This window comes from Sorex araneus, chromosome 1 (assembly GCF_027595985.1).
Source record: "Sorex araneus isolate mSorAra2 chromosome 1, mSorAra2.pri, whole genome shotgun sequence".
NCBI classification, from domain to species: Eukaryota; Metazoa; Chordata; class Mammalia; order Eulipotyphla; family Soricidae; genus Sorex; species Sorex araneus.
Genome location: NC_073302.1, coordinates 405104540 through 405130838, shown reverse-complemented (window position 1 = coordinate 405130838; position 26299 = coordinate 405104540). Strand labels below are relative to the sequence as shown.

At 45.5% G+C, this 26299-nt stretch overlaps 1 pseudogene; it reads right to left on the bottom strand.

Moving 5' to 3' along the window:
• Positions 1-209: 209 nt before the first annotated feature.
• On the bottom strand, positions 210-26065 carry LOC129402425 (60S ribosomal protein L9-like; annotated as a pseudogene).
• Positions 26066-26299: the final 234 nt, after the last annotated feature.

Below are 26299 nucleotides of genomic sequence, written 5' to 3'. Positions count from 1 at the left end.
TATAACTGTTGACCAACCTCCCCAAAATCATTCAATTCTTCCTTATACCATCTAATAAGATATGTAATAATTACTAATTCTGTTTTCTGTTGTTACCTGTTCTGGTAAATGACAACTAAAGTCCCCCACTCCCAACCCACAAATGTGTTACCTTCGTCATCCTCTCCTCTTAGTCACTAACCTTGATGGCAAATTACAACAGTAGCATCAATTTATTCCTATTCTGGAAAAGACACTAAGGGATTCCAATCAAAATCTCTTAACTTCCCAGATAGAGAAATAGTACAGGGTTTAAGGTACTTGCCTTGCACATGGATGACACCAATTCAATCCGCAGTACGACATATGGTCCCCTGAGCACCACCAAGGATGATCCCTAAGCACAGAGCTAGGATTAAGCCCTGGGCACTACCGAGTTTAGCTCAAACCTACTCCCCACTGCCCCCAAAGATCTTCAGTTTTCTCTGAACTAGGAGCTCTGACCTAATATGCACGCTCTAATAATGAAACCTTTCTATCAACAACAAGTATCATGATCCCATAGACTGGGACTTGGACAGAGGACAGTAAAGTAACAAGTAACAAGATAGGTAACTTTTTATTGACTTACTTCATCTGATACCAATAGAACTTATATTGCATCTTATTATGACAAGTAGGTCTGAAGCACTGTCCCAAATCTCCCGCTGGACAGCGTAGGTCTACTCGTCAGCTGCACTGTTCCTTTTCAAAAGCAGGTACCATCCAAACTTTCCTGGAGACCCTTATTTTTAACTGCTGTGGCCTGCTGAATCAAAGCAGTTGAACAGGATACGAGTTCAATAAATTGTTCTTCAAGAATTAGCTCATCTTCCTGCGCTTGCAACACAAAACAAGAAGCAGCTGATTTCACCCAAACCCAGTGGGTTATCTTTTTCACCCAAGAAATTTCAGGTTTCAATGAGTAACCCACTCTGATTAACCATTTGGCTGGGAAAGAAGTGAGTACACCCAGACTGCATCACATAGCAGAATCAGTGTAATCCCCTTGATCACATTCTGTACATGACCACAAACAGTGCCAACTGTCACCAGTTCCTTTCCATGCCCCAACACTTGTCAACCCAGAGCTTCTTTTATTTCCTGAGGAGACTGAGTTCCACGCTGATGTGCCTCAGGGGCCCTTCACAATGATTATGTGCCTCTGCAGAGACATGTCAACATTTTCTGAAATGTCACGTCTGATTGCTGAGAATGGTCTTTATTCTCACAGTAAATGCTGCAGAGAGCTAGAGGTCAATTTTCAAGGGCTGATCCCTCATTCATATGGAATGAACAACTGGATTATACAAAACGTTTTTGATTGCCTCTCTATGCCAAGCACATATCAACCACTAGGATTCCTAATGATATTTTCTGACCCTCAAGGAGTTCACAGTCTAGAGGCGAGACAATAAAATCAAGCAATTAGTACAACACAGGTCAGTTATAGCCTATGAAAGAAATAAGAGGAGGCACTCAGAGGTGGTCATATTTCTGGCATACTCGAGGGGAGAGAGTGCAACTAGCAAGCAGGCAGACATATGGGTTAGGCAGGGCGGGTATTTCTGGCAGCAGGAACAGATATCATAAACAAGAAACTACAAGAAAGCCTGCTCAGAACTTTGAGTAGCAGAACCTGAGGAAGGCAAGAGGAGATGGAAGGGGCCGTGCATGAGGCAGTCCTGGGGAGAGGCAGTTATTTCACTCTAAGGTGCTTGGTTTTATTTTAAAGGTACTAAAAATAAAATCACTAAAAGAATTTTTAAGCAGCAGAGAGATACAGTCAAGCTTGTGTTTCTAGATAAGGGCTGAGCATGGTGTATAAAGTTACAGGTTTTCCAGAAGCCAGAGGACCAATGTAGTGATTCTGGGATAAGATGTGGGTGATAGGGTGATTACAAAGAAATGGAGAGAAATAGGCAGCTTCGGGAAGTATTAAGGTGGAAACAGGGCTCCGGAGTTAAGCCAATGGTGGGAAGGCTAGGGCATTAGGAAAACCAGAAGGGTTCCCCAGTCTGATGTGGACCGTGGTAGATAGTATCACTTGTTGAGACAGGAACTGAAGTTGTCCCATGTGGCAGATTAGCACTTCAGAACCAGTGATTGCTCTTAACTGATCCTTAGTCTTTCTTAGTCTCTTTGATTACCCTTTTCCTATTGGTTTGCAGCCAGAAGGTACAATTGCCTTCGTACCATCTCTGTCCTTTCCCTGCCCCCCTCCCACACCCATGTATCCTTGGGGAGGATGCTTCAGTTTACCTCCCTAACCACTCTTTGTGCTAACGAACCGACTAGACACCTCTGCACTTAATTAGCTCACTTCCCACCACAGAAGCTGCTTTCATTGGCCATCCAGCTGACCCAGGCTTACCTGGCCATTCCAGGGAGCACTGCAATATGACCCACTCTAAACCCAGCCTCTTCTGGGGTCACTCAGAACCCAACCAAAAAAAAATCAGATCAATCTTCAACAAATCTCTAGAAATAACTATAAAATAGATATTTTGTGAACCCTAAAAAAAAGAAAAGGGATGATAACCAGGAGCTCACACAGAATTTTCTATGAATAAAACTGGACACTTGGTGGGAAGGGTGGGTAGATAAGCTTACTGGCTTAGCTAATCAGAAAAACACTGTAGATAGAAAGATGTTTGGCCAGATGGCTTATCTCCTTATAGACAAGACTAAATGGCAATACAATTAGGTATTTTCACATTTGGTTGAATACCTCTAGTCCAGGAGTATTCATTAATTGATTGTTAAATTGATTAATTAATCCCTGTAGAGATGCCCAAAGAATCTGTCCTTGGACCTACATTTGAACACAACTTTTATTAATGGTTTGGAGAAAAAGAGACACTGTAGCTCTAATAATCTGAGAATGACATCAAATGGTATAGCTTAAAGGGTAACCACATTGGAGGATAAAGTATCTATGTAAATTGCAATGTTAGGTCACAACCAACAAGAACAAGACTGGGGCTATAAAGCACTTATATTATTTTTAAGCTCAAGACACTCATTTGCAAAGAAGACAAAATGAGTGAAACCAGAATCAACAGTTTGTTAAACTGAGAACCAAGATTAACTTTGTCAAAATGAGCAAAGTCCTATGAATCGTTCCACACCTGTAATGCAACCAGAGGTGTAGTCATGACTGATGTGGTCCTGGGCAAATAAGGCATCACTGCTCTGAACAGCCTCCCACTGTCAGTGCATGCTCAAGAGAGACTTTTCATACTTAACAGAGACTGACTAAATTAGGGGAGGAGAGTATTTTTATTTTCTACAATTTAGTATTCAGTCACATGTACTGATGTGCACTTAGAAACAGAGAAAAGGGCGGCCTCACTGCAGCTGCACAAGCATGATTCCAAAGGCCAGCTAGACTACTTTTGGTACTGGCAGCTCCTTGCAGAATGTCTCCAGAATGAGAACTAAGCCTGAGCCCCATGCCTGCCCAGGAGGGGAAAGGTTTTTCTCTCTTGCCTTTTCCTTGCGGGGGCGGGGTGGTAAGGGTGTGGCGACCACCATATTATGAGGACCACTAATGAGAGATACATTGCAATGATCCAATTTCTGGAAGAAATTTCCCTGGACTTAGTTGCTAAAATACAGAAATTCAAAACCGTGTGACCACTATCATGGCCGCACAGACTCATATCTCTTCACAGCAGGTCTGACTCTAGTGGGGAACGCCTAACAATAATAGTGAGTTTTTTGTTGAAATCTTGAATGTAACCAAAGTAAAGAGAAAGTAAAGTGAAAAGAAAAAAGAAACAGAGAAAAGGCCAAATTGCTAGTTCAGGAGGTGAGGCACTTGCCTTGCATGTGGATGATCCTGGTTCTATCCTTGTCACAAATGGTTCCCTGAGTGATGCCAGGAGTGATCCCTGAGTGCACAGTCAGTGCGCAAACTTGAGCATTGCTGGATTACCCCCTAAACTGACCACCCAAATAAAGACTAATTAAAATTAAAAAACAGAGCGGGAAAATCAAGAACATAATATCGTTTTTTTTCTTTGTGGATCACCTGGCAATGCTCAGGGGTTACTCCTGGCTCTGCACTCAGGAATCACCCCTGGCAGTGCTCGGGGGACCATATGGGATGCTGGAAATCGAACCTGGGTCAGCCGCGTGCAAGGCAAACACCCTACCTGCTGTGCTATTGCTCCAGCCCCAAGAACATAATATCTTAGATTACTTAATTTGGAGTCAGGGTGTTCATATATCAATCTGGATGCTTATTATCTGTGGGACCTAGGGCAGGTCACTTAACCTGACATCACTTGATGACACTTGGTCACCTCTAACATCAGGAATATGATAGAGAGTAGAGGAAGCTATCCTGACTGTATAAAGTTTTCATAAGCAAATCACCTAAAAGGCATCTTTACAAACTCATTCCAACTCTATTCAGAGGCAGACAACCAGGACTAAGGTCCAGAAATAGACAAGGAGTTTTTGAGAAGAAATCATGACAGTTTTCAAATGTTTGGGAAAGTAGTAGGAATCTCTCTTCTTCAATCCCCCACCACCACCCTGTATTTCTCCAAAAGATGTGATTGAGTCAATAGCTAGGAAGTTTTATATTATAAATATTTTCCAATTCTCCAAAAGAAAGAACTGCTACAACTCAGGACACAAAGAAAGCTGTTCCAGCCCAGGTGGCACCAGCACCTGCAAGGGATGATATTCCAGGTAGTCTCACCCTGGGAGCCTGGGAAAATCAATTAAGAAACTGGAATGTGGGGTTATAGTGATAATGAAGCTAGTAGGGAGCTTGCCTTGCATATAGCAGATCCGGGTTCAATGCTGGCATCTTGGTGATCCCTGAGCATAGAGTCAGATATAAAGCCTGAGCACCACCATGTATGGTCCAAAAATACAAACCAACAGAAAGAAAGAGAGAAATAAAGAGAGAAATAGAAAGAAAGAAAGAAAGAAAGAAAGAAAGAAAGAAAGAAAGAAAGAAAGAAAGAAAGAAAGAAAGAAAGAAAGAAAGAGAGAGAAAGAAAGAGAGAGAAAGAAAGAGAGAAAGAAAGAAAGAAAGAAAGAGAGAGAGAAAGAAAGAAAGAAAGAAAGAGAAAGAAAGAAAGAGAGAAATAGAAAGAAAGAGAGAAAGAAAGAGAGAGAAAGAAAGAGAGAAAGAAAGAAAGAAAGAAAGAAAGAAAGAAAGAGAGAGAGAGAGAAAGAAAGAAAGAAAGAAAGAAAGAAAGAAAGAAAGAAAGAAAGAAAGAAAGAAAGAAAGAAAGAAAGAAAGAAAGAAAGAAAGAGAAAGAAAGAAAGAGAGAAATAGAAAGAAAGAGAGAAAGAAAGAGAGAGAAAGAAAGAGAGAGAGAGAAAGAAAGAAAGAAAGAGAGAAAGAAAGAGAGAGAAAGAAAGAAAGAGAGAAAGAAAAAAGAAAGAAAGAAAAAAGACAGAAAGAAAGAAAGAAAGAGAAAGAAAGAGAGAGAGACAGAAAGAAAGAAAGAAAGAAAGAAAGAAAGAAAGAAAGAAAGAAAGAAAGAAAGAAAGAAAGAAAGAAAGAAAGAAAGAAAGAAAGAAAGAAAGAAAGAAAGAGAGAGAGAGAGAGGAAGGAAGGAAGGAAGGAAGGAAGGAAGGAAGGAAGGAAGGAAGGAAGGAAGGAAGGAAGGAAGGAAGGGAAGGAAATAAAAAATCACTGTATCACTGTCATCCCATTACTCATCGATTTGCTCAAGTGGGCACCAGTAACGTCTCCATTGTGAGACTTGTTGTTACAGTTTTTGGCATATTGAATATGACACGAGTAGCTTGCCAGGCTCTGCCGTGCAGGGGAGATACTCTCGGTAACTTGTGGGGCTCTCCAATTGGGGTGGAGGAATCGAACCTGGGTCGGCCGCATGCAAGGAAAATGCCTTACCTGTTGTGCTATCGCTCCAGCCCCACAAACAGCCATGTTTTAGAAAACTTTTTCCAAAAATTCGGATGAAAATCCAATTTTGAAAAACATGAGGGTGTGATATGTTTGCATTCTTGAGTTTAAGAATCTATGGCTTGAGACAGGCTTAGCCGAATTTGAAGAGCAAAGTTGGAGTCGTGATGGGTCAGAGTGCCATGCAGGGAACAGAAAAGGAGGACAAGCACAAAGAAATCACGACCCCAGCCCTGCAACAACCCAGGCATCTCTGAATGCAAGAGCTCCTCACTCTTGCATTGATGCCAGAATGCAAGATGGTGTGGGTCGGTGGAGACTAGGCTAGCCGGAACAAGGGACTCTTCAGGAGACTGGAGCTCTACCTAGTTCCCGGGAAACTAAACACTGTTATGCTGGCTTCTTCAAGCGGAGAAAGGCTTTGCTACAGATCAGAGTGTAAGACGGGCAGGAGCAAAGCAGAACTCTGCCTTTCTGATCCTGCGTTTCAGAGATTATTTATACAAGCATGGGGACTGTGATGTCATCGGTCCATCTGTTTTCCTTGACATGATACACTTTCTGTGCATTTCCTTCTAAAACATAACTTGTAATGAGTATTAAATGCCTCTGAAGGTTTGGAAGGTAAAAGGCAAGTGTAAAGAGAAATAGGAATTGGGGCTGAGTGAGTTTCTGCTTATTGGTCTTCTCTGAAAAGCAGCTCTTTCATATTTACTGCTTCTCCAAAGTAGTTCCTGCAAAACAGAGTTTGAGAGAATTATTATTTTTTGTCTAAATGAATTCATCAATGCTTAGCAGTCCTATCACTATAAAGCCACAGTTTTAATATATCAACTTTCCACAAACTTGCACCATAAATTTAACTTATGAACCAAAGTCATAAATAAGGCCTCCCCAACAGAAGCATATGACATACATTGTTGTTAGATAAACTAAATCTTCTACAAAACTGGAAGCAGATGAAGTGTCCAAATGTTTTAGCCAATGAAGGAAACAGAAGAAAGAGGGCAATTGTTATTCCTGAAAAAACAGGAGGCTGTTCTTTCAGGAATCAAAACATCTAAGAAATGACATTGTTGCAGTCTCCAATGAGAAGGTGGACAGGCAGGAGGTGGACTTTAATATTAACTGTTTTAAAACTTAAAGGTGTTCCTATGTCTAATGAGGACGAATTATCGTATTGAATACTGGGAAAGTTTAGTCGTTACAGTAACAAGCTCATCCCCCATCATCTTTGCTGTGGAAGCATCTCTGACCTACACCATTGTGATATCAGCTGATTCTCAGAGCAGCACTTCCCAACTTTGTGCAGAGGACACCTCAAATGCAAGAGCGTACAAGTGTCCACCATGGATTGTGCATAGCTGGAAAAAATAATCTCCTGCATATTATTTTCTTACTACTATTTTAACGGGCTGGAGCGATAACACAGCGGGTAGCGTGTTTGCCTTGCACGCGGCCAACCCGGGTTTGATTCCTCCAACCCTTTTGGAGAGCCCGCAAGCTACCATGAGTATCTCTCCTGCACGGCAGAGCCTGGCAAGCTACCCGTGGCATATTCGATATGCCAAAACTGGTAACAACAAGTCTCACAATGGAGACGTTACTGGTGCCTGCTTGAGCAACTAGATGAGCAGCGGGATGACAGTGACAGTGACTATTTTAACATTTGATTAGACTTTGTGGCAATTAATAAGATAGAATGTTTTGAAAGTGTTACTGAATTCCCAGCAGCCTTTCAGCTCCACAATCCATCCTTATCAGTGGGTACCAAATACTATCATCTGGGCATGCACCAGCCTTCTCCAGCTTGAAAGGCAAACACTAACTTGGATGGCTTAGGAAAAAGCCTATTTGGGGTTCCTTTGCCTCCCATGCACTCTACATATAGCTCTTTCTTGGTTCACATGGAGTTGGTTCTTTGGGAGGAGACAGGAAACTAGACAGAGCACACACAGAGGTGGGAGGAAAGTCACTGATTTAGCTGCTTGCCTTTGAGGTGTGGGGGAGGTTGACTGCCCACCCAGTGAGAATCATCATACTTTCCCCAGCAAACCATTCTTTTAGAGGCTGCCAACACATGCGAAATAATGTGTAATTTTGTGTATTTTTTAAAATGCCTCTACTATTAGAAAAATCAAAGAATCATTGGGAAAAGAGGTGGTGTGAGTTATTTCACTACTTTAAGAAACATAATCATCAATTTTCCAAGATGTGCAAAACTTGTAAAATGCCTCCAAATGCCATGCTGGGGATCTGACCAGAGAAGTGGCTCAGCAGAAAAGAATCTGCCTCACATGCATGAGACCTGGGTTCACTACCTGGCACAGAAAGAGAAAGAAGGAGGAAAAAGAAAAGGAGGAGAAAGATGAGAAATCAAACAGGGGTTATTGGCATAGACCTGGGGTTCTCACATTGTGATGTCCCTACCAGCAGCGTTAGCACCATCGAGGAATTGGCTAGAAATTCACATTCTCGGCCCCTAGCCCCACCAAAATGAGCAAATCAGGGACTCCAAGAGTGGGTTGGGATCAGCACTGTCCGCCCAGGTCTGGGAGACACTGATTCTAGCTGATGTAGGAGAGTGGCTGGTGTGACTACCCCTGGCATGGGTTCCAGCTTGAAGCCTCCCCTGCACCTGCTCAGCGGACCCTCACTGCAAGTCAAAGGTGACCCGCCCTGGGCAACCTCGTGGGGGCCCTGTGGCAGCACCCTGCCTGCCCAATTCCAGGACCCTGAGTCATGGGGTTCAGCTGGTGCAGGAGGCCAAGCTGCCATGCTCCCAGGCTCCAGGGCAGAAACAAACTTGAGTTGTAAGAAAACGCAGGAGCTGTGAACACAACCTCACAGGCACACGCTGCCCAGTGTCTCCCTGCAGGGACCCCCACCCACATGCCAGCCTCAGAGATGTCACCGGAAAACACCAGGCAGCCCCGTCACTGGCCCCTAGAAGCTTTCCTTATGTTTATGGGGACTCACTGCCCCCTCCAGCCTGTTCTCCCTCCTGCTCCCTTCTTGCCCTACATGTCATACGACGTCCACTCAGTCCGGTTCTCTTCCCTGCACCTGCCACCTGCCAGCTTCTTCCTTACCCACCTGCTAGTGTGCATGCTTGCTTTCTCTTGCTCTTACTCTCTCTCTTCTCTTTCTTTCCCTGTCTACCTCTTCCTTTCCCTCTCTCTCAATCTCTCTTGCTTGCTGTCTTGCTTGCTCTCTCTCTCAGCCTTTCTCTCGCTCTCTCTTGCTTGCTCTCTCTCATTCTCTTTCTCGCTATTCTTTTTGTTTTGTTTTTTCTTTTTGGGTCACACCCAGCGATGCTCAGGGGTTATTCCTGGCGGTACTTGGGGGACCATATGGGATGCTGGGAATCGAACCTGGGTTGGCTGCATGCAAGGCAAACACCCTACCCACTGTGCTATCGCTCCAGCCCCTCTTTCTCGCTATTCTTGCTTATACTCTGTTGTTTGTACATACTCTCTCTCTTTCTCTCTCTCTCTCAGCCTCTCTCTTGCTTGTTCTCTCATTCTCTTTTGCTATTTCTTGCTTACTCTCTGTTGCTCTCTTTCCCTCCCTCTCTCTCTCTCCTCACCCCCCACCCCCATTCAGCTGTTTTAGCCCACAACTATCTCCTCTTCTCTTATATCTGTCACTTGTCACTGCCATTTCTGACTTCATCATCCAGAGTGGTCATTATCAGTTTGAAGTCACATAACTTTTGAAATAGGTTCTATGTGTGTCGGTATTTATTTCTGGGTGCTCCCCAATAGTGCTTAGCAGCTGCAGAGATTCACTCTGGGCAGCACTCAGCCAATGAACCCAACAGTTCAGTGCTGTGACCCAGTGATGTGATGTGACACGATGCTGCTCGGGTCAGCAGAGCTGGGAGGCCATGCGGTGCCAGGGATGGGGCTTGGGTCTTTATGCATGTGGGGCAGGTGCCCCTGACCCCTGAGCTAAGCTAGCCCCCAGCATTTTCAGGGGGGGAAGAGTGGGGCCACAAAGTCGGCTCTTGGCTCTGAGCTCAGAAGCGACCCCTGTAGGTGCTCAGGGGACCATATGTAGCCCAGGGAATAAAACCAGAATTGGCACATGCAAGGCAGGTACCTTCACCCCATGCTAGGTGCCCAGCCCCTTTTTTTGCAGGTGGAGGGAAGGGCAGGGAACTGATGGGTAACTGGGCCACCCCTGGTAGCAGTCAGGGCTTATTCCTAACACTGCACTCAGAGATCACTCCTGGCAGTGGTCAGGGAATCCTACGTGGGTCCAGGAGTCAAAACCAGGGTCAGTCACAGAGAGTTACCTCCTGTATGAGGAGAAACAGTTACCACCTCAGCCGTGACTTTGGTTTAAAAAGCATGTTCAGATGCCCAGCAGCACTAAGCAGGAAGAACAGAGATTCCCACATGCTTCGTGTCCCCTTTAGCCTTTCACAGTATCCATTTCACACACCAGAGCAGCGCGTTTGCTGCAATCGATTAACCCGGGCTGTCACATTATCACCCGAAGTCCCCAGTTTACATTACAGCTTATTCTTGTTGTTGTATGTCTTACAGATTTGAACAAATGTAGAATGACACGTGTCCACGGGGCAATGAACATCCTCTCGGTTCCCCGCCAGCCCCTGGAAACCACAGATCGCTTGACTGCCTGTACTCTCCGCTTTCCCAGAGTGGCACAAGGTTAGAATAGAACCCAAGCCAGCCTTTTCTGATCGGCTCCTTTCACTTACTCATGGGCACATATGTTTCCTCCACACCTTTGTATGACTCACAACTGACCTTATTTTTCTTTATTAAAAATGTGATTTCAAGCCACTTTTAAAAACTCCCATGTTCATTATGTGGCAGGAGGTGGTGGAATGCTATTAAAAATCATAACTGTGGGCCAAGGAGATGCCTCCAGGGTCAGCAGAACGTGTCTTACATTTGCAAGGCCCTGGGTTTGATCCCCAGCATTGCATGGTTTCTGAAGCAACCACCTAGTGTAGCCTTGGTGAGCCCCAGCAACACAGAGCCCAAATATCACTGCGCTGCTGGGACTGGGCATCAAAACAGGTCCAGGTCCTGATGGCCAAGTATCACTGGGAGGGGCCCCCCGGGGCGCCCCAACACTGTGGATGGCCCCCCTCCCCTGAGAAATAGATGAATAAAGTCATGAAGGTAGCCATGTTCACATGTTAGGATGCGCATGTCCTCAGAATGAAGAAGCATGCCAAATGAGTCCCATGAGACTTTAGAGATGAGAGGAGCACTTTCTGGGTCGGACTGAGGAGTAAAGGCAAAACGAGGAGTGAGTTCAATTCTGCTGTGGGGGGAGAGGGGGAATTCCCAGAATTTGATGGTTGGAGGAGACACAACAGCTCTTAAGAAGAGGAAGTTCATGAAGGCAACGGCAGCCCAGATCTTAAGGGAGCCTGGCACAGGACCCTAAAAGGGGATAGGACGTTGCTTTCACGCCAACCTCGACAGAGCCCTGCTCCAGTTCCTCTGGATTAGAGAAACTTTTTCCCCCTGAACTATGGTGAGAGACAGAGTTACAAAGATATTTCTTCGTGATAGGGTTTCAGTCATACAATGTTCCAACACCAGGGTGTACATTTCCCACCACCAATGTCCCCGTTTTCCTCCTGATAACCCTCTGGTTTTCTATGACAGGCAATTTCCTTCTTGCTCTCTGTCTCTGTCTCTGTTCTGCTGTCTGTCTCTCTGTCTCTCTGTCTCTCTCTCTTTCCCCCTTTTGGGCATCGTGATTTGCAATACAGATACTAAAGGTTGTCATGTTCATAGAAAGATTGCACTCATCTATGGTATATAGAATAACAGAGTGGGAGACTAACACCCAAGAACTGTAGAAATAAGTACCAGGAGGTTGACTCCATGGCTTCGAGGCTGGCCTCACGTTCCGGGGAAAGGTCAACTCAGAGAAGCGATCACCAACTACATTGTAGTCGAAGGCCATGTGGGGGAAGGGAGTTGCGGGCTGAATGAGGGCTAGAGACTGAGCACAGCGGCCACTCAACACCTTTATTGCAAACCACAACAGCTAATTAGAGAGAGAAAACAGAAGGGAATGCCTTGCCACAGTGGCAGGGTGGGGTGGGGGGGAGATGGGATTGGGGAGGGTGGGAGGGACACTGGGTTTACGGGTGGTGGAGAATGGGCACTGGTGAAGGGATGGGTTCCCAAACTTTGTATGAGGGAAGTATAAGCACAAAAGTGTATAAATCTGTAACTGTACCCTCACGGTGATTCTCTAATTAAAAATAAATAAATTAAAAAAAAATAAATAAAGGTTGTCATGTTTGTTCTTCTACCTAATTTCAGCACACAGTTCTTACCCGGAGTGATCATCTACAACTGTCTTTGTCACAGTGGTCCCTTCTCTATCTCAGCTGCCTTCTTCCCAGCACTTGACTAAGAAGCTTCTGCACCTCAAAAGAAAAGGTGACCGGGATACAAAGACAACTCACAGATTGGGAAAAATTATTTACCCAATACCCATCTGATAAGGGGTAAATATCCACGATATATAAGGTACTGGTAGAACTTTACAAGAAAAAAATCCAACCCCATCAGAATATGGGGAGAAGAAATGAACCGAAACTTCCTCAAAAAAAATACAATTGGCTAAAATATACATAAAAAAAAGTTCTACATCATTAATCATCAGAGAGATGCAAATTAAAACAACAATGAGATATCATTTCACACCACAGAGACTGGCACACACCAAAAGAACAAGAGCAACCAGTGCTGGTGTGGATGCAGGAAGAAGGGCTCTCCTTCATTGTTGGGAATGCTGACTGGTCCAGCCTTTCTGGAAAACAATATGGGCATTCCTCAAAAATCTAGAAATTATATCAATGTTGAGTGCCAGTGGCCCACCCATGGCACCACAGCATAAAGAAGAAAGGACGCTTGGGGTGGGGGCAGGGAGACACAGGGGTCAGCCATCACCACCCGCTCTGACCCACCCCCTGGAGCCAGAGAGCTGCACAGCAGACATGCAGCCTCTGGAGCAGGCTCAGGCTCTCCTGGATGGGACCCAGCTCTGACATGGGGCCAGGCAGGGACCTGCCCATCCATCTGGATCCATGAGAAGAGGAGAAGCCCAGGAGGCTGTGCCACTTCGAGCTCTGCTTGTGTTACAATTATAACCGCGCAGTGTCTACCATGCAGAAACAGCACAGTGCTATATTTGGCCCTTCTGAAACATTCTGCTATGATGGTGGGTACAGGGTGGGGGAACTTGGGGGGAGTGATTTCTGTCAGATAGTTTAGGGGTACAATATATTGGGCAGAGATCACAATAAAAGGAATGTGCACAGTAAGAAGAATCCGCATTCAGTGTATGCAGTGTGTGTGTGAGAGAGAGAAAGTGTGTGTGTGTGTGTGTGTGTGTGTGAGAGAGAGAGAGAGAGAGAGAGAGAGAGAGAGAGATTTAAGTGTTTGACACTTTCCAGACTAAAATTACTCTGCAACTCTGATATGTAGAGAACTTTGGGCTCTCCATCACCCATTTGTCTCCTAGAGGGATAGGAGAAGTGCACCAGAGTGGATTGGCACATCCTCCTCTGAGACAAGGCTGAATGCACCCGTTTAAGCTTTGATACCAGGGTATCCGGATCCTCTCCCATGGCGCAGCCTGAAAAAGCACACAGCTCCACATGAGCTGGCACCGCAGGAACCCTCAGGATTAATCCATGTTCATGAGCCGCCTCCCATGACTGGTCAATGGCTCAGTGGACGGGGACATACAGTTCAACCAGGTTCCTAGTTCACAGGCCTGGCCCCTCCCACCCAGGTGTGAGACCTGGGCTAGGGATCATGAGCTGCTTCCTTCCCCTGTTTTCTGGCCCTCGGTGTATTTACCTGCAACACGGTGCATGTGGTCTTCGTGGGATTTTCCTATTTCTAGTCTCCAGTGGCCTTTGCAAGACTTAAACAAGGCCACTCACACACAGGTTGGCAGCTCCTGCTGACCCCTCGATATACCCAGCACACCTTGGCTGTCATGGCTCCTGGCAGCAGCGTGACCAACGGGGCCTGACTCACCACAGTGGCTCTCAGGGAAGGCTCCGGCGGTCACAGTGTGGCTTACTGCCATTTGCCTCTATTGAAGCACAGCCAGGGGCCTTGGCCCATGAAATGACACTGACCTTGTTGAGGGCGGGGCCAGCACAGATCAGGGCTTATCCTGAAGGCTGCCAGAGAGACCATCCTCCCCCTGTGAGCTGCCCTTCTCAGCACACTGCTTCCACTCAGGGATGCCCTGAAGATTGTCAGCCTTAGGGGCTGAAGCCATAGTACAGTGGGTAGAGCATCTGCCTTGCACATGGCTGGCCCGGGTTCAATCCCTGGCACCCCGTATGGTCCACAGAGCACCGTCAGGAGTGACTCTTTTTTAAAATTTTTTTGCAAACTTACCACTTTTCATACTTGTGTTTCAGTCATACAATGCTCTACCAGTGCCCATTCTCCACCACCAATGATCCCAGTATCCCTCCCAACCCTCCACTCCATCCCCCCTCCTCACCTCTGTGGCAGGGTATTCCCTTTTGTTCTCTCTCTCCTTTTGGGTGTTGTGGTTTGCAATAGAGGCACTAAGTGGCCATGGTATTTGGTCTATAGACCAAACTTTCAGCGTGCATCTCCCATACCCAGTGGGTCCTCAAACCACACTTTACCTGGTGTTCCCTTCTCTATCTGAGCTGCCCCTTCCTCCAGCATGTGAGGCCAGCTTCCAAGCCGTGGAGCCAACCTTAGGAGTGATTCTTGATGCAGAGCCACAAGTAAGCCCTGAATACGGCCAGATGTGGTCCCCAACAAACAAACAAACAAACAAACAAAAGAATGTCATTATTAGGCTTCACGCCTCCTAATGGCCCCAGGAAAGCAAGCAGATTTCATGGTACTTAGTGTGGGTCCCGTATAGGGCTCCAGGAATCTTTATTTTCCTCAGGCTTCTTTGTAAGAATAATGATTCATATCATAATCTATAGAGTACCTACCGCAGGCCAGCCGACTCGATGCTCTTTCTTCCCAGAAGTCTGTCTACTATCATAAATCCTCTTAAAGCAGTGGTCTTCAATCCTTTCACACCTGCAGACTGGCGCATCCCACACACTTATGCATGGACAGGCTGTAATAACTGGAGCAGTAAGGCAGTGATTTCCAGCCTTTCCACCCTCGTGGACGGGCACTGATCCATGGATGGGTGGTTGCAGACCACTGCCTTAGAGAAGAAGGCAACAATCCAGCATGCTTTAACTCATTTCTTCCTTGAATAGCTCCCCCGTCTGCACTTTTTTCCCCCCTTTTGTGTCGGACCTGGCGATGGTCAGGAGTTACTCCTGGCTCTGCACTCAGGAATTAGTGTTGGTAGTACTCGGGGGGACCATATGGGATGCTGGGGATTGAATCCAGGTCAGCCGCATGCAAGACAAATAAATGCCCTGCCCACTGTACTATCACTCCAGTCCTGAATCGCTCCCTTATTTCACTGCTAGGACTGATGTTGTGGTAGCTGATGCCTCACAACCTCCAGCAGGTTCCAGGAACCCCTGACTATATCCCTAGGGTGCAATGAAAAAGAGAGCAGGGAGCCACCACTGCTCCCAGGAATCTATTCCCCGTGGCAGGGCTATGATCAGTTGCATACAGGAGCTGCCCTACCTCACACCCCTCCTGGCTCCAGAAGCAAGGCCTGGACTTTTGGGGTTCGGGTTCTTTGCACTGCATCTGGCTGGTGCAAATTCACTGTGTCACTCTGGTTGTACCCTGAGTGAAGAGGAGGAGGATGTGGTAGCAAAGGTGGGCAGTTAACACCCAGTGTCCCAGACTGGGAGACAGTACAAGGTTTGAGGCATATGGCTACCAAGGCCTGACCCTGATTTAATCTCCAGTACCACAATGTCTCCTGAGAGTTGCTGGGTACAGCCCTGGAAGCCCCAGCTCCACTAGAGTGACCCTGGTATGGCCAGCACCTCAGGACCCGAGCAGCACCACATCAGGCCCTTGCACTGATAATAACTGTCAATGGGGCCCTGGAACGCCCTGAACACCACTTGGGAGACTCCTCTGATCCTTCCAAAATGGCCCGGGCTCTCTTATTTGCCTGGAATCCGGTACTGCTACCACCACTGAAACCAGTTTCTGGGTCTAGAGAGTTAGTACAGCAGGTAAAGCACTTGCTTTGCATGCAGCTGACCTGGATTCAATGTCCGGCATCCCAAGTGGTCCCCTGAGCATCCCCAGGAGTGATCTCTGAACACAGCCAGAAGTAAGCCCTTAGCATCACCATGTGTGGTGCAGAGAGAGACAGAGAGAGAGACACAGACAGAGAGAACATCTCATCCTTTGAATTTCCAAACAAACCCACAAGCTCAAACTCTGAAGCATAGACCAACAAGTTAGATGTTAGACAAATGCCAAAGGACTAAGGATGTGCCAGGCAGACAGTAAAACACACTCTGCTTTCATTTCCCAGTCACTTTGCCTGAAACTAAAAGTGGGCTTTGAATCAAGCAGGGCTTGGGCCTTGGTTACACGGAGGGGAGTGTTGATCTGGGGTGTGGTGGGTAGGGGGGCTTCTGTGTCCACTGAAGAAGGAAGCATGTGGCCCCATGGCCTTGAATAGCAACAAAGGCTGGTTGCCCTCAAATGCCTATTTTCCTGAGCAAGAATGATCTACTTCCGGCAGGCACGAGACCAGTAAAAAGCATTGTTTCCCTGTCTTCTTGTCCCAAGAGCACTGTGCTTCCAAGGACTCTCCCCACATGTGATGTGGGCAGATAAATGGGTGACTGCAAGTTTAATCCTCAGCGCCACACTACAAGCGACAAGCATGATCCTGGCAGCTCTGCTGTCTAAAAGCCTTCGAACAGGTGATTTCTGTCCACACCTCGGCCCAGTGTGTCTTTGAGCCTGAACCAGCAATGTTCAACCTCTTGCTAGCACCACAACTAAAGAGACGTGAGAGCACTGTAGCTATGGGTGTTCCCCCCCACACACACACACAGGAAAACATAGTTGTGGACACTCCAACTCAACTGGGCAGCTCCCACAGGCACAAGAGCCTCCCCACTAAAGAATGAGACCCCGTGAGCAGGACAGCCATGTGTGCAAAAGCGCTACCAACAGAAGGAGGTGGGCAGGGAGGAGGCATGCTCGCTCCTTCACAGAAGGCAGGTGACCCCTGAAGGCCTGGGGTGGGGAGAAGCAGCCCCACTCTAGTGTCAGAGGAAGCACCAGTGAGAACCCAGGCCACGGCGAGCCGGAGTCACCGAGCCTCGTTCTGCATGTCTCCTAGCTAGGGAGAGACAGATTAGGATCTGTTGCAGCCCGATTATAGTGGATTTCCCTTCATAGCAAGTAAACTCAGTTCTAACAGATGGACCCAGACTTCAGCTGATAACCATCTTGCTACAGAGGAAGGCAAGCTTGGAATAAAGCTGACACCACGGGCAGCAGAGCGGAAACAAAGAGAAACCAGATCTTGCGATACGGCTAGGAGCTGTGGGTTGAGTTTCTCTGCAGTCTGACATGCCATGGGACTCCCTGTGACATGCACCAATGAATGTACTTTGTGTTTTCAGCTAGTTTGAGTTGAGGGGGGCTTGCTCCTTGCAAAGGGAACCTCCTAGTGGATTCATGCTTCATAAGAACTCCTAAGGAACTCATGCATCACAGCCCCGGGGCTTCATTTCCAAGGAAAATGGTGTGGGTAGAAGTGATATAATGTGTGCATGAGGGTCCAAGACATGGCTCAAAGGGTTAGACCACTCACCAGGCATATGTGAGGCCCTGAGTTTGCTCCCTAGCCCTTTATGGCCTGCAAGCATTGACACTGAAGAGGGTGTGGGGCTAGGAAGGAAGAAAACTGTGCTAATATCCATCTCTCTCCTCTCCTTTTCACTAAGGATCCTGCAATGTCCCAGCTGGGCAGCTGGGGGAATAAAGCCCACTCTCAGTCCAGGAGAAAGTTCAAAGGTGTTCAAGTCCCTAACAGGGCTTGCTGGGCCAACTATGGCCTGTAATAGCTCTCAGGCACTGCTGGGGAGACCCAAATAAACACATAAATATTAACATAAACCAAAAACACATGTATAAGGTGTGAATTTTTTAAAGTTTATTTTCATAGAGTTGTTCACAATAATGGATTACATTCAATATTTCAATACCAATCCCACCATTACATCTTCCCAATGGATGATCTTTTTTTTTTTAATAAAATAACTTGTTTGTATTGAGTCTCCACTAGGCATCAGATAGCTGCCATACAGGCCTGTTCATCCCCACAACAGAATTGAATGGCACGAAGTCTTATGTCAGTAAAAGTAGGCGAGGTCCAGAGGGTTCAGTCAGTTGCCCAAAGTCATATTAGGCACAAAGCAAGGGCTGGACCCAGGCCTTGCTCACAGGTTAAGCCCTGGCTGGACACACATCCCTTTTAGTCTTAATGTTCTGCAATTTCTGTTTCCATTCTTGTCTTTGGGAATCTCCCAACTTGAGCAACTTAGAAGGACGCCTGTGTCATTCTCAGTAAGAAAAGGAATCTGCATTTGGAAGGCCGGCACGCCCGGTGGTCAGAGACACACTGCTTTCTTCTCTTCCTCCAGCCCCTTCTCGCTTTCTCAGAGGGATGGGACATTTCACCACTGAGCATTTCTGCCTCTATGAGACTGGACAGAATGTTGAGAGCACACATCCCAGAAGCTGGATATGTCTGTCTTAACTAATTACATGGTGGCATTCCTGTTTGTTCTTTGTTTGAGGGCCACACCTCGTGCTGCATTCCTGGTGGCTCTGTGCCCAGCGATCATTCCAGGCTGTGCCTGGGGACTGTACAAGGCCGGGAATTGAACCCACGTCGATTACACAGGACAGCACCTTACCTTCTGACTAGCTCTCGACTCCCTACTGTTTTCCTTTACTTCTTAGCCAAAGGACTGAATTATGAAAACAATGAAATGAAAGGAATTAATTTCACATTTTGAGTTGGACCTTACTCTCTAAAATAATCTTTGTCTTGATTGATCAGGAGTGTTTTAATAGCGTGTTTTCAAATCAAACACACCCAAATCCAACTCACACTGACTTTTCTGGCCTCTCCCCGCCCAGCCCCTCCACCCCCTGTGAATGAATACATGGAGAGTTTTGTTTAGAATCTATTGAAGTTAAGTGCGCTGTGTTCATTTGCTGAAATGATGTGATTCAGGTGCCGCCACGTGTAAATGAGGGGAGGAGTGGCTGTGCTCCGTGCTACTTAGAAATGATTCTTCTGTGAAATACTTCTCAATATTTCAAAAAAAGATAAATCTTTAAAGATCAGATATGCAAAATTAAATTTCTTTATCTTGGCCAAATTGCCATCTTGTGTGTGAGGGTGGGATAGGGAGGTTACTTATTCTCGCTCTCTCATTTTTGGGTTACATTTAATGGTGCTCAGGGCTTGTTCCAACTTTGTGCTCAGGTCTTAGTCCCAACTCTACTAGATCATCTATAGTGGGGCTTAGGGGACCATATGAAGTGCCAGAGATTGAACTGGGGTTAGTAGTGTATAAGGAAAGAACCTCAGATTCTGCACTATCTTTCTTGACTGGAAGGGGGCTATATGTGTGTGTGGGTCTGGTAGGGTGTTGGGCCACATCTGGTAGTGCTCTGCTATTACTGGTTCTGTGCTCAGGAGTGATCCCTGGTGATACTTGGGGGATCGTATGTGATACCTGGGATTGAACAGGGTTCAGTAACATGTAAAATAAGTGATTTAACCTGGTCCTATTTCTTCAACCCCAAATTGCCATCTTCAGTCTTTGAACATGTCATTAGGACTTCATATCATCAAAGAAGTTAATACCAGTAAAAAATACTCACGTCACTTCCTTCCTTCCTTCCTTCCTTCCTTCCTTCCTTCCTTCCTTCCTTCCTTCCTTCCTTCCTTCCTTCCTTCCTTCCTTCCTTCTATGTATGTGTGTTTTGGGGCCACACTCATCTGTGCTCAGGGCTTAGTCCTGGCTCTGTGCTCAGGGATCACTCTTGGAGGGGGCCATATGAGATGCTAGGGATTGAACCCGGGTCAGCTGCATGCAAGGCAAGCTTCCTGATAGCTGTACTATCTCTCTAGCCCACTCTCAAGCTTTTTTATTCATAAGCCACCAGAGTATGATTTTTCATGGACTCTCACTGCATAAAACAATATCCAGGCAGGTTTTTCAAATACATCAATTCTTTGGATGGTTTACCACTCCCTTGGTCCACTTAAGAGCTTCACTAAAAAGAAATAAAAGAAGTGACAGGGGCCATTCTGCATCCAGAAAAATAGGTATCTTCCAGTAAGCAACAAAAGAGGAAATTGTGTCTTAAATATATTTTATATGCCCATATAACATCTAGCGGAACCCCGTTAAAATAGTATGCATTCAAGAGAGTGAGAAGACAAATCACAGTCCAAGAAAAAAATATTTGCAAGAGACAGACATATTTAATAAAGAACTATTCTCTAAATACACCAAGAAACTCAACAAAGAAGAACTCTTAAAACTCAACCACTCAATCAGGAATGGGGCAGGAGATAATAAGAGGGTAGGGTGCTTGCCTTGCATGCGGATGACCCCGGTTCAATTTCCAATACCCCATATGTTCTCTGAGCCCCATAAGGAGTAATATCTAAGCTCAGAGCCAGGAGTAAAACCTGAGCATCACCAGGTATGGCGCAAAAACATAAAAGAAGAAAGTCAGGAGGGACACAGGGCTGGCTCAGTGGTCAAACTCCTTCCTTCAGGAAAGGGCCTCAAGTCCAGTCCTTAGCACCACCATTTAGGATTCACTATGCCACACTAATAGCATGTGATACAAGGGCCAGGGCTGTGGATCAAGTGATAGAGCACCGACTCAGCAGTGTTTCCCCTCTCTCCCAGTGCGGGATCCAACACGCACTGGAACTGCATGTGCTGTCCTATTTAGAGCAATAACATCACGGAAGGAGGTCGAAAATTAATCAGGGGCTGGAGAGAGAGCACAGCAGGGAAGCCTGATTCTTTGCATGCAGTTGATTCCAGTTAAGAGTCCCAGCACTAGAGCCAGAGCAATAGTACAGCAGGTAGGGAGTTTGCCTTGCACAAGGCTATCCTGTGTTCCAGCACCCCAGATGATCCCTCTAGCACCACCAGGAGTAATTCCTGAGTGCAGAGCCAGGAGTAATCCCTTAGCATTGCCAGGAGTGACCCCAAAAAGAAAAAAAAATTCCCAGCATCACATGATTCCATGCATATAACCGGGTGCAGTCCTGGCGAACCCTAAAAGCTGGTGAGTATGGCTGGGGCATTGCTGTGTGATTCCAGAAAATCTACAGCACCAAAGGGCCTTTGCAGCATGACATCCTAAGGCTCCCGCATTGAACTACCAGTCCAGTTGACAAAGACTCTCCAGGAGGTGCCCCCTGATTACTTCTTGGGAGGACACCCCCACCCAACCACCCACAAAATGAAAGAAAACCAAACAACTCATTTTTAAAAAGTGGGCAGGATGAAGAGAAAGTACAGTAAGTGGGATGCTTACTTTGAGGCAACTGATCTGGGTTCAATCCCAAGTACCCCATACAGTCACCTGACCTCTGCCAGGAGTGATCCCTGAGTGTCAAGCCAGAACTAATCCCTGAGAACTTCCATGTGTGGCCCCCAAAACAAACAAAAAGAGTGGGCAAGAGATAAAAGTAAGCATCTCACTAAAGATATACTGATGGAAAGTATGCATAAACTCAATATTATATGTTACTAGGGAGTTGCAGATTAAGGTAATGAGATAGCATTGCAGATCTATTCATACAGTCAAGTTCAAGACACTGATATCACCAAATGCTGGTGAAAATGTGAAGCAACAGGAACTTTCATTCATTGTTGGTGAGAATATCAAATGAGAAGACATATGTCCACAAAAACGTGCACACATATAAATAGCATCTTTATTTATAGATATAATTTAGGCTAGTTCTCCCTCTCGACAACCTGGCAAGCTACCGAGAGTTTCCTGCCTGCACAGGAAAGACTGGAAAACTCCCCGTGGAGTATTTATATGCTAAAACCAGTAACAATGATGGGTCTCATTTCCCTGACCCTGAAAGAGCCTCCAATGTGGCACCATTGGGAAGAACGAGTAAAGAGAGGCTTCTAAAATCTTAGGGCTAGGACGAATTAAAATGTTACTGAGACTGCTCAAGAAAATCGATGATCAATGGGATGATGATGATGATGATGATAATGATATATAGATATAGAACAGTGGGTAGGGCGTTTGCCTTGCATGTGGCCAACCTGGGTTCAATTCCTCTGCCCTTCTTGGAGAGCCCGGCAAGCTATTGAGAGTATCCCGCCCACATGGCAGAGCCTAGCAAGCTACCCATGGTGTATTCAATATGCCAAAAACAGTAACAAGTCTCACAATGGAGACGCTATTGGCGCCCGCTCGAAGAAATCGATGAGCAATGGGATAACAGTGATACAGTGATACAGTGATTTATAGATATATTTATATTCAGAAGCAATCACATTGTCCTTCAGTATGTGAGAGGATAAAGTGTTCACCACCAGCAAATATAATATTATTCAATGCTAATACAAGACAGCGCTATCAAGTCACAGCATGACAAGGGGAATCTTTGATGCACACTAGTAAGTGAAGGAAGTCAATTTGAAAGGCTATATAAACTGTATGACTCCACATAGTTGATATCCAAGAAAAGATATAATTACAGAGACAGTAAAACTATATGTGGCTGAGGGGGCTGAGTGATAGTACTGTGGGTAGGGTGTTTGCCTTGCATGTGGCTGACCCAGGTTCGATTCCTGGCCTCCCATATGGTCCCCCGAGCACTGCCAGGAGTAATTCCTAAGTGCATCACCAGGTGTCACACCACACCAGGTGTCACACCACATACACACACACACACACACACACACATACACGTGTATATATGTGTGTGTGTGTGTGTCTCACAGGGACATGGGGAGAGAAGGATGATGGCAGTGCACAGATGATTTGGGGAACTGTTAATGCGACAGTGGTGGATGTTTGTTTACACATTTGTCCAAATCTGTTGAACCCAGGGCACCAAGAGACAGAGCTGTAATGTAAACCGGGACTTGGGCAGTGATGGTGTATTTGTGTGACTTCATCGCATGTAAAAAATACCATTTCAGTGGGGTTGATGACAGAGGGCCAGAAGGTACATATGTCAGGGGCATACACCTACTTTTTATTCAGTTTTGCTGCAAATCTGAAACTGAGTTAAAACAAATGGAGTCTATTAAAAATAGTATCTGATAAGCAAACTCAATTTAATCAACATAATTTAATGAATTACTTAATTTATAGGTACCTTGAAAAATCAAGTTGCACATATAAAAATCCCTAAGTCTCTAGACTTTTGTTTTAAACAGTCATTAGCCTAAGGTCTAAAAACAAGTATAAGAAACTCAGCTCTGGGGCTGGAGCAATAACATAGCAGGAAGGGTGTTTGCTTTTCACATGGCTAACATAAGTTCAATCTCTAGACCCCATATGGTCCCCTGAGCATCGCCAAGAATAATTCCTGAATGTAGAGCCAGGAGCAAGTCCTAAGAATGGCGAGGTGTGGCAAAAAAAAAAAAAAATCTAAAAGAAAGAAAAAGTCAGCTCTTCTATTCTGCCCATAGAAAGCACAAGGGTCTATTTCACACCCCCAGATCAAATAACCAAGTACAACTTTATCCATTTACCAAGTGAAAACAAAGGCTCAATAAAAAACCAATTCAAATCAGTGAGGACTCCCTGGACCTTCCTCATTCAGGAGGCCAAAGGCAGAGACTCTGCTGAGAAACTGACAGAAGTGTGCATTTCCATCAGACTCAGGCAGGAAAATCAACCAAAGAAGTTCCTGTATCCCTGGTAACAAAGCTAGACATAAGATTTTAGCATAAAGGGCACACGCTAAAGAGCCCCCAGAGTCGTCCGACACCGTGGCAAAGGCAGTGTATCCGGTCCCACACTCCACTCCAGGATCTTTGTCGGGAGGTGCAGGACGCAGCAGGAACACGCTGCTGAAATGATCCGTCCCTCTGGTCTGAAATTCCAAAAAGACGTGTGGGAGAGTGTTTGCGTAAATTGTTTTTCTTATGAAGCGTAGACATATTTTGTGACTGTTGACAAAGTCCCTTGAAGACTGTCAGCTAAAAGACATAGGGAGAATTAATTTCACTGTGCCTCTAGAGTTGAGAAAATTCACAGCCATGGGAAATTGTCACCCAATAGTGTAGCCATGTAGGGGATGCATTCAAGTTTGGAAATTGGTACTTAAATAGAAAATAAGAAGGCCCAGGGATGACCCAGAAGCAAAAAGGTAGCTGCTTTGCAGGTGTGAGGCTGTGAATTCACCTGCATGTACCAAGCCTGGATTACAACAGGGTATGAAACCTGTAGCACACAGCTAGGTATCTGTGAGTATCCTAATTAAAGTATGGAATCATGGGTGGAACCCCCCAATCATCACACATATAAAAAAAACAACATAGGGAAAGAAAAAAAAGATAGATGGAACCAGAGTAATAGTACAAAGGATAAAGTGCTTGTCTTGCATGTGGCTAACCTGGGTTCAATCTCCAGCACCCCATCTAGTCCCCAAAGCTGGACCAAGAGTGATTCCTGAGCACAGAGCCAGGAGTAAGGAATAAGCACAGCTCAGTATGAGCTCACCACCATACACACACAAAGTAAAGAAAAGTAGATAGTAAATAAGCATGTAGTTTAGTCCCCCATTAGAAGCTCTCCCAAGACAACTTTGTAGAACCAATTTTGGGAATCTTTGGAAATATTTTGAAAGGCATTTAGTTAAACTTGCCACCTAATGCCTGAATCTCTTCTAAAACATATTTGATACATTTGCCAACTGCCTTTGGAGAGAGGAGAGAGGAGAGAAGGAGAAAGGGAGGGAGAAAGAGAGGGGGATAGAGAGAGAGAGAATGTGCTGCTTTATACAGTTCCCCATTGCACTGTTGAACTGCTCTATTTTCAGTTTTACTTATTGCTAGCAAAATCTTCCTCCATCTAACTCCCAAGTACAGGATCACACTCTCCAAAAACCAGAGGAACTGAGTCATCAATCGTCCTGGCTCTAACCCTGACCTGCTGAGTTCCTCATTGCCTGAGCTGTATCCTCGAAATAGAGACACCCAAAGCTCCTGCCTTCCGGGTGGAAGTGAGGATGAGATATTAGCACAATGACCAGCTTGTGATAAGTACTTCGTAGTTCTAAGCTCTGATAACCAGCTATTGTACATAACAACCCTCCTGTGGAATAGCAATTTCATTATTGTGAGGTCAGGAAATAGAGATGTTTCTCAGATTACTTTAAACTAGTGATTGTCAACCTTCCTATGACACGCTAGAATTTGGGGCTTTGATCCTGAGGGATTTAAGTGGCATCCTGTTATTCTGGAATTTACTTGATTCAGCATCACTCCTGTCTGGGTTGGAAATTACTCCCTGAAAACACATGCACAAGATCAAGTTCTCACATACTCACATTTCTTGGGCACCAGATTGGCATCAGGTTCCACCTCTGACCTGCAACATGCTGGACTCTGGCTCTCTACCATGGCCAGCAGTGCTCTGTTGAGCAAGCTAGCTTTGTGGAATTGCATAACAACAGAGATGATAAAATCAAAGTTGGACACGTTGCCAAAACTCAGCAGCACATTTGAGACGTGTTCGAGCAGTGCAGTAAATCACCCCATGTCAACTGAGAGGTGCTATATTAAGTGAAAAGACTTATTTGGAGTCACCTAGGAAATGGACAAGAACAGATTCTGCCTCAGAGTCAGGTCTCGTGGAGACTGGAACTCAATCCAGGAGCTGGCAGGTTGCTTAGGATACAGCCTGACTCTAACAACCGGGTTATAACAGTAAATAAAGTTGCCATCTGTTGGAGCGCCCAAGATGGGCCAGGCACTGTGCCAAGCATTTTACAAGTGTTAGTTCTCTTTTTTAAAGAAAACCTGCTTAAATGGTGGAATAAAATACTCTTAAAGTGTTCAAAACAAATGTACAGTATAATGATCAGTGGCAAAGCAAGCACTTGCACAGTTACCTCTTTGGTCAAGAAATAGAACGCTTCCATGGCCTGATAATCCCATACCCTGAGATGGTCCAGTCCCGGAACCCAATTCACTCCGAAAGCAATCTCTATTCTGTCTTTCATGATCATTCCTTTCCTGCTTTCCTAAGTAATTTGCTTAATAATACATCACAAACAACATAAACTCCTTTATATAATTTAATTTTGAATCTGCCTTATTTGTTTATAGTTTAGTTTCAAATTTCAAGGCCAAACTCTATGTCTTTGTTGTTGTTC